This window comes from Vicugna pacos, chromosome 6 (assembly GCF_048564905.1).
Source record: "Vicugna pacos chromosome 6, VicPac4, whole genome shotgun sequence".
NCBI lineage: Eukaryota > Metazoa > Chordata > Mammalia > Artiodactyla > Camelidae > Vicugna > Vicugna pacos.
In genome coordinates, this window is record NC_132992.1 from 85,352,421 (window position 1) to 85,363,484 (window position 11,064).

An 11,064-nucleotide genomic window follows, 5' to 3' on the forward strand; every position below is an offset into this window, starting at 1 on the left:
TTCAGTCTGCTTTGTATTTTCATATATTTAACTTGCAAATATAGATATACTTTTTACATGTTACAGGCCTGATTGATACAAATCTTTTTATAAATACTGAAAATTTACTGTGCATTTTTTTTTTTAAATAGTGGTTTTCATCCCCATTAAACAAGACCTTTCCCAATGGGCGTTCGTTAAGTAGAGCCAGAAATCAGAGCCAGCGTCACTTGCAATTGCTTTAGTGGTTTGTGCACTTCTTTCCTTTCCCTGCTCTTCTCCACGTCATGTGCTGTCTTCCTTTGATTCTTGCTCGTCATCCTTTGTCTTCCTCCACCTCTCTTCCTTTTCTCCAGCCTTTGCCTTCGGTTAGCTCGGGACATCCATAGACCCTGCTAGTAGCATTTAGGAATCAAATTTGGTTTTAACACCCTTTGTCCCTTTGCATTCTTAAAACACTCCAAGACAGAGATGATACAGAATTATTCTTTGAGAAGAGACATTTTCTTTGCTTTAAGTCCAGTATAATGTATGCTTTGGCTTTCCTTTTCATCTACCTATCTGAATTTTTATTTTGTCCGCCCTGGGTACTGGTGATCTCTCTTTGCGTATAATTAACATGTAGATCCTGGGCTGGGCGGGGGTGTAGACCTTCCTATCAGGAATGCCTTTGCGGTAGCCTGCTGGTGCCTAACCGAAAACCTGAGTTTTTTCTTTTCTCAGTGATATTTCTCCTGTGACTTTAAATTGTTCCAAAGTTTTGGTATACTAGATGTATATGTTTCTTATTTTTCATCAGAAAATGAAGATTTAAAGGTCATCTTAGGTGTGTTTGGGCTTTTTTTTTTTTCCAACTTAACATGAATAAAAAAGGCAGAAAGTTCCACACCATCTAACAGTGGGTGTGAGATTTTGGAAGATGGGGTAGAGACACATTACAGGGTATATGTCACAGTTCCTATTCAGGTGATAGCCAGTCAATGTCTGAGCTGTGAAGTCAGATCTCATCTCAACCAGAACAAAGAGTTTAATCTTGTTAATACTTTTTAAAAGAATTTTTTTTCCTCTTCTGATTTGGAAGCATTTCTGGAAAATGATTAAAACCAGGTTACATACTTAAAATGGAAAACAGCACATGCTGCATCATCATGTGTTGCCAGACTTCCCGTCTCTGCATGTCCTCCTGGCCTTTGTTGGGACAGCTCTAAATCTTTTGTTCAGCTTTTATACACATTCTTGGCTTTTGAAATAGTTTGACAAAGTGTTTCCGAGATTATTTTTCTGCAGTTACTTAAATCTTTAATTGAGTTTCATTTTCAGTGTTCTTGCCCACTAATACACTGAGGGATTTTAAAAGTCTCCCATTCACTTATCCTCAGATAACATGAAATCTTGACCTAATTAAAAGGATTGTGTGAGAGCTGAATTTTTTTCATTCTCAATGTACGGCTTTGTATTTATAGCTGTCAGTTGGAAAATAAGATTATTTTATTATTATAAGAAAAGTTCCCTTTCTCTAGACTTTATGCCTAACAAAAACTACCGTTTTTATTGCTATGGAACAAAACTTCAAAGGAAAAACATAGGTTTTGTTAAAATATGGGACTAGGTTTACCCTGGTAGTTTTCTAGACAATGTCTGGGGCTGGCAGTCTAGCCTAAATTTAGGGAGACTTACATACAAGTCACCCTGTAGAGGGAAAACCCAGCCTACTCAGATATGCTTCACTGGACTCCGGCTCCCTACTGTAAGAGGCCCGCTGTATTGGAAAAGGCCACTGTGGCATCTCGGTCTGGACGGAAGTAGGACAACTGATAAAGCCAAAGGGACCGATGGCTAAAGCACTTCAGGCTGTGATTGATCAGAAGAAAGAAATGATGGAAAAATATCTTAGTGGTTATTGTGAACACAGTGAGACTAGCTTTCCTAGTAACTCTTTCCTGAGTGAGAGGACTGTGGATTAAATGATTCTGAACCAGGGGAGGGGGTATAGCTCAGTGGTAGAGTATGTGCTTGGTGTGCACGAGGGCCTGGGTTCAATCCCCAGTGCCTCCACTAAGGGGGGGAAAAGAATAGATTCTGAACATCAGCAGTTCTGACGTGCGGTCTGCTCTTCAGACACAGACTCCAACACAAACACCTCAAAGTAAGTGACACTTCTGTGCAGACACTTGAGGTGTCAAGTATGTTACATACAGAAACCTTATTTGTAGAAGATGTCTCAAAGAAACAAAAGTGGTGGTCAAATATTTTTAAGCCATAACAAGACTCTTAAGATACTTCAAATCAAGGCCCCTGTGTGCTGGCCCCTTCTAGGGACTGGGGAGAGTGGTGAACAGAAGTCCCCGCCCTTGTGCAGCTTACGTTTAAGCGGGGAAGGCAGACTACAAACATGGATGTAACATATCACTAAGTGTTAAATGCTATGAATAAAAGTAAAATGAGGTAAAGGAACAGAGAGAGATGGGCGAGGAGGGAGGGAAGTCGTCCCTGCAGAGGTGGCACTGATACAGAGCCTGAATCAGGTGACGGGCCATGCAAACGTGGATGGGCAGCGCATTAAACAAGAGCAAAGCCCCTGGAGTGGGAGTGTGCTTGGGGTGTTCAAGGAACAGCACAGTACAGAGGCCAGCGTGGCTGGAACAGAGGGAGGAGGAGGGGCGCGGGGCGCGGGGCAGGGACCTGAGGCCAAGGTAAGTAAGGACTTTGAATTTGAAATCCCTCTTAGTTTCTCCTTAGTAACCCCTCTGTCCCTGAACCACCACCACCTTTAAGCAGGGAAAACCTTTAAAAATCTGTTTTAGAAATCTATAGAATACATTTGCTCCACATGCAAACTGTAGTTACAAAGACATTAGAAGCATAGTTACAAAGAGACCAAATCAGTGAATCTGTATTTTCCCCCATAACTTCTCTGTATCCACATTCATAGTTAACTCCTCATCTTTGTTCACAAGGACAAAGAGAAAAATGAAACCCAAGAGTAGAGCCCTTCATGTCTGAAGGCAAATGTCTCCCACCCTTTGACCAACCAGACTTTGCATGGCTCGCTGTCTGAGCTCATACATTCAAAATGACATTTCTGATCCCCTGAGGGCAAAGCATTACCTTTTTTATCTGCTCGTCTATCCTCAGTGCCTAGAACAGTGCATGACACGCAATTCGCCTTCAACGGTTGTGCATTGACCCTCACTGACTGAATCAGGCACAATACTATAAACCCGCGGCTGACTCCCAGCACTCCTCAGACCTTCACTCAGCATTCATGTGGCACATCCGGTTTCCAAGCTAAGAACAGAAACTAACTGGCCAGGCCCATTGCTGATAGTGAGGACTTAGCCTGGGTAGCTTGTCAGAGTTTTCCCCAAGAGGGAAAAGCCGTGGGAGTTTAAAATACAAAAGTGAAAGGTGGCTTGAGGATATTCATAGTGAAGACCTTTAATCACCAGGGAAAGTCCAGTTGCACTTAGTGACTCTCCCAAAAGACAGGCAAGGCTGCCTTACAGCGGCCACTTCTGGAAACAGTAAGATATTTGGATTCAATTTTTGGAAGTTCTGCAAAGCAACACCTAGACACAATCAGTTTCTTTCTTAACTTCAGATTCAGTGTCCTCTCTACTCCACTGGACCGCTCCTCTTTAGCCAGTTAGCTTCTTGCCCTGCGGTGCTGGCTAAATGGAGTTCACACAAAGTAATATGGCTTATGCACATAAACTTGCCAACTACTAGCTTTAACTCATAAATGTGGTTTAAGTCAGTTGAACTCAGCTAATTAAAGCCTTAAATGTAATGGTGAGAACATGCATTCTCAACACATGTTGATATCACCTCCAAGGGCGTGAAAACTGAGTTTCAGAAGGGGAAAAAAACCTGTTACACACTGTTTATTTTACCAGACAGGCTACCCTAAGCAAACTGAAATCATCCACAGTATACATGACTGATTATCATTCCTGCCCATGAATACAGGTAATAAGGGAATAGACTCAAGTCTTCTTTCTAACAGTTGTTATGACTTTATTAAGAAATAGGTGCTACTGAAAATGAATTACCATTTTTTCCTGTACACTCAATATTCTTTTTTACTACGAATGGACTTTTAGTTAGGTCCAAGCTATGCCTTTTACCTTCACTTAATTACTAACTACAAATTAAAGTCATTCCACCACCAAGAAAAAAAAAAAAAAGAAGAGGAAAAAAATATCTTACAGTTTTTATATATAAAGCCCAGATATGCATGCTGTACATAGCAGTATATCTGTGACGTTAAGATTTTATGGGGGTAGGGGGTAGTAATAACGAAAAAAAGGATGAGAAACACAGGAGGAAAGAGAAGAGAAGACCTAATTCCTTCCCTCATGAAGCCTACATTCTAACTAAGGAAATGTTTTGGCTTAAAAAAATTTTTTTGAAGTACAGTCAGTTACAGTGTGTCATTTTCTGGTGTACAGCACAATGTCCCAGTCATGCATATACATACATGTATTCGTTTTCATATTCGTTTTCATTAGAAGTTATTACAAGATATTGAACATAGTTCCTATGCTATACAGAAGAAACTTTTTAAAAATCTGTTTTTATAGATAGTGGCTAACATTTGCAAATCTCAAACTCCCAAATTTATCCCTTCCCACCCCCTTTCTCAGGTGACCATAAGATTGTTTACTATGTCTATGAGTCTGATTCTGTTTTGTAGATGAGTTCACAGAGTTCTTTTTTTTTCTTTTTCTTGTTAGATAGGAAACTGGTTTTTAAAGTCATGCCTGATCTGGCCCTCCCTACCTCGTGAGCTTCAAGCTCATCTTATTCCTCACTCCAGTCTCTTGTACTGTCCCAGTCTATCACTGTTCCAATTATTCACTGCCTCTTCAGCTTTAGACTGATGAGGAACAGTGACGAGTGACAAAGAAATATAAACCCAAGGCAGGCTGCTACTGCTTTCTGGCTTGCTTAACTGGCTGTCGTGATGGGCAAGTCACCGAACATCTCTGACCCTCAATTTCCTCATCTTTAAGAATGGAGAAGCTGGGAAGAATCTCAGAGAACTTCTCTTAGGTAAAAAGAGCATTTTGTAAGTTGAAAGTGTATCCAAATGTTTTATTTGTGGTACGTTTATTTTAAAGATGGATGGGACGGAGAAAGTGGAGAATGGCCCTGCTAACAACCAGTCAGTCATGTTCCCAGCAGAGCATGAATGATACTCAGAACAAGAGATGGACACAGCCAGTCTTGTGAGCCCAGAAGTTACTAACACCCCTCTCCTGACTATGAGGAGCACTCCTCCTTTCGGAGCAATTACTGCTGTTTCACCACCACCAACTCAAGCCCCATTTTAACTCTTCTCCTAGATGACAATCACTGAAGTACTTGGTCAACCAGTTGCCCCTGCTTCTTGACAATCTTCAACCCAGAACAGGCCCTCAATTCTTTAATGCCCCCCACAGTCATCCAACACAAACACAAACCCTAGAAGAAGCCCCTCCCATCTCCCCTGCGGGGATGCCCCGACAACATCTTCTCCTCGGCTGCAGCGAGCTGGGTAAACCTAACTTTGGGAGTATGTGTTTATTTGTTTTAACTATAGATGTGGTCTTTGGTCCAACAGAAGCTCCTCATATTTCACTCTAAATTCACAGTCAAACAAACAGGTTCAGAGACCCGTCAAGGTCCTCCAGTCAGCTATAAAATTGAGATCTAACATGTTCCTGTTTGTTTTCACATAGCCGTGGGTTTAGACTATTTGGTTACTAAACATGTCAGCTTACCAGATCTGTCTGGCACCGAGTCTCCCATCTTGGCTGGAAGCTTCTAGTAGCTTTTAGTTGCTGGAGAAAACCTGCCGTATTTTTTTCGAATACTGCTTAGTCCTGGGGCAAAGCCAGATACGTTCTGATGAGAGTTGATTGTTCTTTATCAGTGTGAGAGGAAGCAGGTGTGTGTTCCCTGCTGCCATCTGATTTATTTCTTTGAGCTCTAGAAGCAGACACTCCATCAGCCACCGAAGCAGGAAATTGCCTTTCTGCAGAAGGTAAACAAGAGGGTTTGCTCTATTTTTAGCTGTAATATTAGACCTAAAAAACATTTCAAATCACTTGTCTTTTAATCTGATTATTAGAGTAATATTCCTATTGTGAAAAATACAGAAGAGTATAAAGCAGAAAGTATCATTCCTCCATGGACCAACCACTCCAAATTAATAAGTCTTCACATTTTGGTCTGTTTCCCTCTAGTCTTTTTTCCCGTTGTGTATATGTACATAGGTAGGAAGGTCCAGAAGTGGAGAAAAAGCAGCTTCTAGTGGAAATTTTTTCTATTTTAATTGTATTTTTAAATTACATAATGCATATTCCTTGTAAACATTCCAAACAATACCATATACAGAGCAAAAAGTCCTAGTGCGCTTTTGGTACCACCCCATCCAGCCATTTCCCACTGATAACGCCTCTTAAATTCAGAAGAAATGAACTCTAGTGCCCAATCATAAACACTCGGTAAGTAAGAGTTTAGTGGTGGGAAGGGGTAGATGTTGAGTGGATTCTTCCCAGCCATTTTGTGGTAGATAGACCCTAAGTTGACTCCTAGTGATTTCCCACCTCCTGGCACCCATGCCTTTGTGTAATTCCCTCCTCGTGCGTGCACGTGGGACCCAGGACTTGCTTCTAACCAACAGAATATGGCAATGTCTAATAGGATGTCAATCTCTTGATTTGGTTACATTATAAGACAAAGGTGATAGGATGTCAGCCTCATGATTACATCTCATTATGTAAGATTCCATCCTAACAGACTGGACTCTCCTTGTTGGCTTGATGAAGGAGTGGCTGTGTTGAGGAAGCCCAGGTGTCAAAGGATTGTTGGTAACGTCTAGGACCCGATGGCAGCCTCCGGCTGACAGCCAGCCCAAAAAGCCAGACCCTGTACTTTGTAGTAATACAATTACAAAGAAATGAAGTCTGAGGACCACTTGCATGAACTTGGAAGAAGATTCTTCCCTAGTCGAGCCTCCAGGTGAGATCTGGCCAACATCTTGATGGTAGCCTCATAAGGCTCAGAACAGAGGACCTAGCTGCACTGTGCCCAGACTCCTGATGCATAGAAGTTTTGAGATAATAAATGGGTGTTGTTTGAAGGTGCTAGAATGTAGTAATTTGTTACACAGTGATAGGAAACAAATACACCTTTACTATGCATTTCCGTACTGTAGGGCTGGGACTAGGGTGCAAGAAAAAGGTACCAGCTCAAGCTGATATCAGCAAAAAGGAAAGCTATAGATTCACCTAACTTGAGGCATGTTTAAGTTCAGGTGCTCAAACATTTTAAAGTGGTATCTTTCTCTTTCTTAGCTCTCCTTCTGTGTCAGCTTAATTCACAGACAGCTACTCCCAAAACAAAGATGACCACACTGCTTCAGTTCACATCCTAGCAGCCTGACAACCTCAGTGGAAAAGAGTGGCACCTCCTCCCCACAGGTCCAGCAAGAGCCCTGGGGTTGATGTCCACTGGCTCCAGTTGGACTAACTGAAGACATAGGCCCACCAGTCCCTGGAGACAGATGGATGTGGTTCAGATCTCCACATCCAAACCCCATGAACCAAAAGAGGGAGAGTAAATGCCAAAAGGAAGGCGGGTTCTGCTAGTGGTAGAAGGTGGAATGGAAGTGGAATGATCAGACACAACAGTTGTCTACTATGGCTTCGTGCATATTCGTATACCCAAATGTATACACTGCTTCATAGCCTACTTTGATGACATAGCAGTATCTAACAATGTTGCAGTAAATACCTCCCATAGCATTTTTGCCAATGTTTTTAAAAAGAAACATGAAAAACTTTGTACTCACAGAAAAGTTGAAAAGATAACATAGTGAATATCCACATGCCCTTCACTTAGAGGCCCCCGTTGTTAACATTTTGCCCCATCTCTTTTCTTTTTTTCTCTCTGAGTGATTTAAATTGCAGGCCTCATGGCACTTCACCCCAGGATAGATCCCAGCTTGGATCTGAGAAGAGAGGCAGTCTCCTATATAACAACAGTGCCCTTAATACAGCCAATAAATTTAACACTGTGCAAGGATATTACCTAATATCCAGTCCATATACATATTTTTCTAATAGTCCAAAAAATGTTCTTTGTAAGCTGTTTTAATTTTTTTTTTCTGATCCAGGATCCAATCCAGGATCCAAACCAAGATTGCACTGGACTAGTCTATCTCCCCAGTCCCTTTAATCTAGAACAGCCCTCCTTACCCTTTTTCCTGGTTCTTCGTGCATTGATATTTTAAAGAGTGTGGGCCAATTATCTTTAGAAGGACCCACAACATGGGTGTCTGTTTCCTCAGATTTAGATTCAGGTTTAACCTTGGGGAAGAATTCTTACACAGGTGATGTCAGGTCAGAACATCAACGCAGGAGGCACATAGTGTCAGTGATGCTGAGTTTGATTACTTGGTTAAAATGGTTCTTACCAGATCTCTCCATCATGAAGGCATATTTTCCCTTTGCTTTGTAATAAGTGTTTTTTGGGGCAGTACCCCATGCAAGTATTCTATTTCCCAACAAACGTCAGTGGTTTTAGAATGTACTGGTGAATTTTGCCTGAATTATTATATTGGTGGTTATGAGTGTGGTACCAAAATGGTAATTTTTCTAAATCTATCATCATTTTTGCTACCATTGTTAGCTTGCCTTTTTCTTTCCCACCACTCTTTTTTTTTTACAAAAATACTATCACTGTGTACTTAAGAATTCTTTATTTTTTTAATTCAGTCTGTTAAAATCCAGTATTGCCATTATCCTTGTTGGTATTTAAATTGTCCTAGATTTGGCCAGTGGGAGCCCCTTCAAGCCAGCTCCTGCATCCTTTCCACTTGTTCCCCTTCATTTTGGAGCACGTCTTCGCTTTCTGGCACACCAAGATGTTCTGCTCTAATCTGGAAACTACCCTGCCCTGGACCTGAAATTAGCCATTTCTGCAAAAAAAAGTTTCTTTTCAGTGGAGAACAATAGAAACCAAAATCTCAACAATAGAACCTTCCATATAATTTTTAAAGTTGCTAACCATGTAATATTTCTAATACATGGTTGGACTACCACTTAAATATTCCATTAAGACAGAGTACTTTGGAGAAAGTATCCTTTACTATTCAAAATAACACCGTGATGAAATGCTGTGTGTGTGTAAACGTATTTTTTGAATTGAGTGTCTCAGGTTATATCTGGGAGTGGAATCACTGGGTTTAAGGTAGAGGCACTTTTCAGCCACTCTTTGCAAGTCACCCAACTGCCCTCCAGAGAGACAGTGCCAGTCTGTCACCCACCAGAAGTGGATCAAATTCTTAGTGTACCTCACCTACAGTATGTATCAGAATTAAAAAGAGCGTGGTTCTTTAAATCCAATAGAGCATGCTATCTCATTGGTTTAATAGTCATTTGATTACTGGTCAGATTGAATACAAGCAGGCAGAACATTTTTCATGTTTATTATTTGAATATGTTTTATAAAATCAGGTCATTTTAACAGGAAGTCTCAGTAAAAGAAGAACTAAGTAAATACCATCTGGGCTCTTGTAATTTATAGGTTCAGCATGATCAGTGAGTGGGAGGGGGACAGACAGCGCTGGAGTCAGCGGAGAATGAGGCTCAAAGGCCCGAGGCCCACAGCTCAGGTCAGTACCTGCTGCAGCAACCAGGGGGCCCCTGGGTGAACTATGCAGCCCCTCCCACGGCGAGCACAGCCAAGTGGGGGAAAGGCCACAGAGGAGCCCTGGGTTTGTGTTGAAAGTCCAGTGAGCGACAGGTGATGGCCCCCATCCCACCTGCCTCACGCCCGAGTACCCCACTCCAAGAGGCTGGGGCGGATGTCAGGGGGAAGCAGCCTGCCCCCGGAGGCTTGACTCACTTCCTTCAGGGTGCTGATCAACCATCAACAATAGGGAATTCTGGAAAGCAAGGTAGACGGCTAGGTGATCTATCAACGTGAGAGCAAGCAAAGCCACCATTTTGTGGCTGAACAATTATTAAGTATGTAGTCATCCAGGAATAGGCCAGCTGCTTCAAACCAAGCATCTACGGACAGACAGGTTTTGGTCACGTGCGATCTAGTGGGAGGCTTAAACCCACCATAGTTTCAAAGCAATGAATGAGTGTAAACAATAACTCAAGTTATGTGCAACAACTGTTATGTGATATCTAAATATCTGCGGCTTCCATTGGAAACAAATTCACAGGTATACAATTGTGGTTTATTGTCTATATTCATAGTTAAAGGAAAATGCTGAATTTAAGTTCAAGAATAAAGAAAATAATGATGTTGTTTTCCTCCTTAAAGTTCACAGGCCCCCTGAACTCTATCCACAGACCTCTCAAGGGTCCAGTAGTGGTTAACAACCTCTGCGTGGATGGAAGGACCCTGGATCCCTGGGCCCCTGCTCAGTACAGCGTTTCATTGTAGACACCTGATGACCACCCACTTGCTCCGAGGGAATGATAAATGAACTCTTTTTCTACCAGGCCACTGAGATTTGGAAGTTGTCTGTTACAGCAACTAGCATTACTTATTCTAACTAACACAGAAATCAAGCCTTCAATTCAAGAAGTCCAACAAACCTCAGAAGGAGATGCCAGGACTCTGGAACCAGGCAGTCTGATCCCAGAGCCAGTCTCTTACCCCCATCCCCACTCCACTGCCCTCCTGGCCATGACCCTGGGAGTACGAGGCCTGGGTGTATGGCTGGGTGAACATCACAATCTCTCTGGGCTTCAGATACTTTGGCCTTATGTTTTCTTAATAAACAAATATGAGACTAAGACAAAATAATACTTGGAAATGCTTTGGAGTAAGAAAAAACATAAGTTTAAGGTTAGAGTGAAAAATAATAATGTTAAGATCATTCCTCCAGCAACAAATAGTGGGGTTATAGGCCTGCAACTCACACAGACCTGGCTCTGCCCGTTGCTTGGCAAGTCACTGGGCCCCTCTGAGCCTCTGTTTCCTCATCTGTACAATGGAGACCCAGCCCTGTGATGACTGCAAAAAATTAGATGAGATGACGTATGCAATGGCGTCTGACTCTGCCTGGCATACGGC

At 42.0% G+C, this 11,064-nt stretch overlaps 1 non-coding gene across 1 annotated transcript; it reads left to right on the top strand.

Annotated features, from left to right (window-relative positions):
- The first annotated feature begins 1,962 nt into the window (after positions 1-1,962).
- TRNAT-GGU (transfer RNA threonine (anticodon GGU)) lies at positions 1,963-2,034 on the top strand. Its single transcript has one exon. It is a non-coding gene; the product is annotated as a tRNA-Thr (tRNA).
- The last annotated feature ends 9,030 nt before the right edge of the window (positions 2,035-11,064 follow it).